Here is a 6,004-nt window from a genome sequence, read left to right as displayed (position 1 = left end):
CATCCAGAATTCATTTTGGATTCATTTATAAGTGTACAAAAGTAAATAAACCTAGGACACATTTTTAGGAGCTTATGCTTTTTATAAGATTTAATGAATGCTTTTATCTGATGTCTTTGATTTTCTTCATATCCCAGCAAAAATGCCATGTTGTGGGGCAGCTAGGTGGTGCAGTGGATAAAGCACCAGCCCTGGATTCAGGACGACTTGAGTTCAAATGCGACCTCAGACACTTGACACTTACTAGCTATGTGACCCTGGGCAAGTCACTTAACCCTCATTGCCCCACCAAAAAAAAAGCCATGTTGTATAAAAACTTCCCCATCCACCTTAATGCTACTTTCTTCCCTCTATTGATTATCTCCAGTTTATCCTATATATGTCTTGTTTGTATAGAGTTGTTTGTGTATTGTCTCCCTCGTTAGACTGTGAGCTCCTTGAGATGAGGGACTGTCTTTTGCCTTATTTTGAATCCCCAGCATTTAACACAGTGCCTGGCACAGTTTAGTAATAAATGCTTGTTGACTGACTGACTGATTATTGGTTTGGTTGGGGAGTAAGGTATAGGACTGTAACTAGGGTGGGATGATCAAGGCTTTGCCTCAGGGTGCTGAACTAAGAGAAGGTTTATGGCACTTTCAGTCCTGCATCAGTGCAGAAATAACAGAGCTTAGCACTTAGTTAGCTGAGTAATTAGTAACAATAGGAAGCTACCAGATGGCAGGCTGGGATGACTTCCATTCCCATTGCCAGGTGCTTTTGGGGAGACAGAAGAATGGGAAGCAGATGGGATTATGAAGGACCCTGAGAAGTAGAATATCCAAAGGAGAGGACACAGGGTAAAGGAGGGCTTGTGAGATGGTCTTGTGAAGGCAGGTTGAAAGAGCTCCAGAATGGATAGGCTGAAAATAAAAGAGTTGGGGGGGGGGGCGTGTTCCTCTCTTTATATATTTGATGAGGTATCACATGGAGTAGGGATTGTTCTGCTTGGGCCCAGAGGGCAGAACCAGGAGCAGTGAGTGGAAGTTACAAAGGAGCAAATATAGGCTTGGGAGAAACTTCAAGCTATGCACGAGTGGAACTGCAGACTGCCTTTGGAGGGAGTGTGTTCCCTGTGAAGAAGTTCTTCAATCAAAGGCTGGATGTCGACATTTTAATAATATTTTAAAGGGGATTCTAGTTCATTCCTGGATTGAACTAGATGAACCCTAAAATCCCCTCAATTCTGAGATTCTGTGATTTGTTGACAAAAAAAATTGGTTAGTTGATGCTTGTGAACTGTAGCCCATTAGTTTTCAAAGAATTGGAATAAAATGAAATAGATTTCACATGAAAACACTGTTCCATAGGCTTCAATTATTCTCCAATGATTCTGATGCCTGCATAGCTTCAGGGTCATTAATGGAACACTAATTATAATTTTAATATAGACTCATGGCAAGGCTTTGCCAGATGAGCTTGTCTGTCTGACAGCCTGCCAGATAAGCCAGCGTTTATATATAAATGTATTTACACATGTATTTCCTTCCTCTCCCATGAACTGAGTGTAGAATTAAGGCCGGATTGCAGTATGTTCAATATCACTAAGATTGACAGTGGCTCTGGAATGCTGGAGAAGAGAACATGTGGGGGAACATGGGAGCTGATACCTAGTACTTAAAAGTCTTCTGGCTCATTGGTTTAGATTTGGAAGGACCATTAGAGGTCTGGCATGTGGAAGACAGGGATTAGACTTGTTCTGTTCAGCCCCATCAGATGCTACTGGCAGCTATGGGGAAATTGAACCCTAATGACAGGAGGAAAACACCTCTCTAACTACTGGAGCAATCTGTAAGTGGAATGGCTGCCTGAAGAGGCATGTAGGTTGTCTTCCCTTGGAGGTAGGCAGGCAACAAGCCACAAACTGTTATTAAGCACTTGCTATATGCCAGGTACTGTGTTAAGCAATAGAGCTATAAACATAAAAGGAACATAATCCCTGCCCCTGAGGAGCTTACATTCAGATGGGGCAAGGTAACACATAAAAGGGAGTTGAAAAGGGGATAGGGAAGGGAATAAACATTTATATATAACACCTACTATGTGCCAGATACTCTGCCAAGTGCTTTTTTTTTTGGTGGGGCAATGAGGGTTAAATGACTTGCCCAGCGTCACACAGCTAGTAAGTGTCAAATGTCTGAGTCCAGATTTGAACTCAGGTCCTCCTGAATCCAGGGCCGGTGCTTTATCCACTGTGTCACCTAGCTGCCCCTGCCAAGTGCTTTTAAAATTTTTTACAAATTATCTCATTTGATTCTCACAACAACTCTTCCAGGTAGATGCTATTATCACCCTCATTTTACAGTTAAGGAAACTGAGGCAAACAGAGTTTGCATGACTTGCTTAGGGTCACATAGCTAATGAGTCTCTGGCTGGATTTTAACTCAGGTCTTTCTAAATCAGGCCCAGTGCTCTATCCACTGCACTGCTGTCTGTCTCTAAGGTGGGGGGAGAAGGTGCCCACTAAGGCATAGTGGCAAAGTCTGGAGAGCCAACAAGGGAAGGAAATGAGACATGGCCTGCCTGGGCTAATCCTTAAAATGGGGGACCACAGAAAGAGCTCGCTAATGGGAGGAAGGCGCCATCGTAGTAGAGAGGACTTCCAGGAGAAAGTGGAGTTATAGTTGTGAAGTCTGGAGAGTAGTGGGAGGTGAGGGGATGAAGCATGGAGGTCTGTAAAGCAGATGTTGGAGGACCACTTGTCAAGTATGTTGTCATGGACATCCTTTTCTTGATGTGGTTTAGTCCACTGGCACCTCTGAGGTCCTTTTGACCCTGAAATCCTGCTATTCAATGATGTATTATTGGTCATACCAACTATTCTACTCATTTCCTTTTGAGTTAGACCAACTGAGCTGTCCAGCTGCTTAGAGAATTGGACAGAGTATCTCAGGATTCTAGTCTCTACATTCTACTTTGATGGTTGATTATATTAAAATGATTTTGCTGAGGTGGTCTTGTAGTTATGCTCAGCTGTATCTAAGAGGTTTCCTCCAATTTATTTTTGGAGTTGCCATTAGGCGTGGTACCCAAAGGGAGATCTTGCACAGCACTTGATTCCCTACCATTTTCTTCTGGGAGGTCTAAGCAATTCTGGGGTTAGCTTTGGAGGACATTGAATTGGAGTGGGAAAGATCTGAATCTCTGGACATGATCTTGCAAATTCTCCTACTGAGCTTACCCAAACCTTTGGCAGATGGCCTAGAATTGACCCAGGCCCTGTAGGTAGGAGCCAAAATCTCACACATTTTGGCAATTCATGTTTTAAGCCACGGCATTCAATCGGCAAACAATAATTAAGCACTTTCTGTGTTCAAAGAGAGCACTATACTTGGTTTCGGGGTGGACAAAATTTAGATAAAATTTTCTGAGTGTTTGCCAGCATGATAATTCCCAGGACGCTTCAATGTCATCTAAGGGTTCTTGTGATATATGGTACCAGTTAGTGGTTAGGTTGCTTTGAACATATATTTAAGTCAAGGCTTTGAAAAGTTGCCAACAATCTAGATTTGGGAGGGGGTATGTAGAGTAGTTATACCCTACATGTCTAGGGTGCTTTTAACTTTGGGAAAGTTTTATCTTTTTGACAATTCTCTAATTCCTTAGTGTGTGTGACTTCATCTCATATCTAGGATGTTTATGTTAATATAAACGAGAAAGGGAAAAAAACCCTTCTGCTTTTGATGACATTGGTATCAAAGAACCCTGCATGTTTTCTATTCCCTTCCAGTTGCCACTAGGCATGGATTCCATGAATGAACATGTAAGTGCTGTTTGGTAATCCTTTGCTTCCCTCCCCTTTCTTGCCACAAAAGGTAGGACTATGCCCTAGACTCGTAAGTCATTTCTGAGGTTTTGTTTGTTTAAACAAAAGCCAAACAAAATCCCCTCGATCATTTAATTTCATCTTTGGATAGGATCTTGTTTTCCTCCTTCGGAGAGACAAGATTCAAGGGCTAATGAAGCTCATAGAAACCTGGGTGAGAAAGCACTCCCTTTAAATTGGACAAAAATTTACTGTCATGTTCTGTTTGGAGTGACTTTCAATTTTTTTGTTTGTTTAAAATTTTTTTAAAAAGATTTTGATTAAGGGGGCATCTAGGTAGTGCAGTGGATAAAGCACCAGCCGTGGATTCAGGAGTATCTGAGTTCAAATCCAGCCTCAGACATTTGACACTTACTAGCCATGTGACCCTGGGCAAGTCACTTAACCCTCATTGTCCTGCAAAAAAAAAATATTTTGATTGAGATGTTTTTATTTTTACATCAACCTTCCTTTTCCCCAATGTATCCCTCTCTTTATCCACCTTCTCCCCACTGGAACCATTCCTTATTGTTGTTCTGTTTCAGTTGTATCTCACTCTTCATGACCCATATGGGCTTTTCTTGCTGAAGATACTAGAGTTGTTTGCCATTTTCTTCTCAGCTCATTTTACAGATGTAGAAATGGAGGCAAACAGTGTTAAATGACTTGCTCAGGTTCACACATCTAGTAAATGTCTGCGGTTAGATCTGAAGTCAGGAAAATGAGTTTTATCCACTCTATTCATAATCTCTATTCCCTGTGCCACCCAGCTACCCTTGCTATAAACAATAAAAAAAGAAAGGAAAAAAAGCAGGTCATCAAAATTAGCCAACACATTCACAGAGTCTGAAGCTGCATGTGATACTCTTAACATTAATTTTTTATTTTTTTAATTTAATTTAATTTAATTTTTTTGGTGAGGCAACTGGGGCTAAGCGACCTGCCCAGGGTCACACAGCTAGTAAGTGTCTGAGGCTGGATCCGAACTCAGGTACTCCTGAATCCAGGGCCAGTGCCTATCCACTGCGCCATCTAGCTGCCCCAACATTCATTTTTTTTTAAATTTTTTTTTTTGATGAGGCAATTGGGGTTAAGTGACTTGCCCAAGGTCACACAGCTAGTAAGTGTTAAGTGTCTGAGGCTGGCTTTGAATTCAGGTCCTCCTGACTCCAGGGCCAGTGCTCTATCCACTGCGCCACCTAGCTGCCCCCCAAAATTTTGAGTTCCAAATTTTCTCCCTTTCTCCTCTCCCCTATGCCTAAGAAGGTAAGCAATTTGACATAGGTTATATATGCACAATCATGTAAAACATATTTTCATATTAGTCATGTTGTAAAAGAAGAAACAAAGCAAAAGGAAAACAATTAGAAAAATAAAGAAAGTGAAAATAGTATTCTTTGATTTGCATTCAGACTCCAGTTCTTTCTCAGTATGTGGATAGCATTTTCCATCACGAACCTTTTGGAATTATCTTGGATCCTTGTATTTCTGAGAAGAGTTAAATCAATCATAGTTGATCATTGTATGGGATACTCTTTACCCTCACCAGAGAGCTAGAGTGAAGGGAGAAAGATGGCACATTTTCTCATCTTTTTTTTTTTTTTATCTAGGGCTTGTCAATTTAACTTTTTTTTTCCTTTTTTCTTTTTGGTGAGACATTTGGGGTTAAGTGACTTGCCCAGGGTCACACAGCTAGTAAGTGTCAAGTATCTGAGTCTGGATTTGAACTCACCATACAAGGGTGATGTGTGTCTCTCTCGTGTATATGTATGTGTGTGTATATGTGTGTATATGCTTTATCCACTGTGCCACCTAGCTGCCCCCAGGCTTGTCAGTTTTAAAGGAGTGGACTGGGGGCAGCTAGGTGGCACAGTGGATAAAGCACCTGCCCTGGATTCAGGAGGACCTGAGTTCAAATCCGGACTCAGATACTTGACACTCACTAGCTGTGTGACCCTGGGCAAATCACTTAACCCTCATTGCCCCCCCCCCAAAAAAAAAAAGAGGGGGCTGGAAATAACATCCCAGAGAACACTTTATAAATCCATAAATATGGAATTGGAAGAACCTTATCCAAATCTTTCTTGAACATGAAAGTGCTGAGGCTCCAGGAAAGTTGTGACTTCATCATAAAAAAAATAAATAGTACAGCCAGGATTC

Source organism: Dromiciops gliroides, chromosome 2, assembly GCF_019393635.1.
Source record: "Dromiciops gliroides isolate mDroGli1 chromosome 2, mDroGli1.pri, whole genome shotgun sequence".
In the NCBI taxonomy this organism is placed as follows: domain Eukaryota; kingdom Metazoa; phylum Chordata; class Mammalia; order Microbiotheria; family Microbiotheriidae; genus Dromiciops; species Dromiciops gliroides.
The sequence above is the reverse complement of the archived record's forward strand: the minus strand, read 5'-3'. Positions refer to the sequence as shown.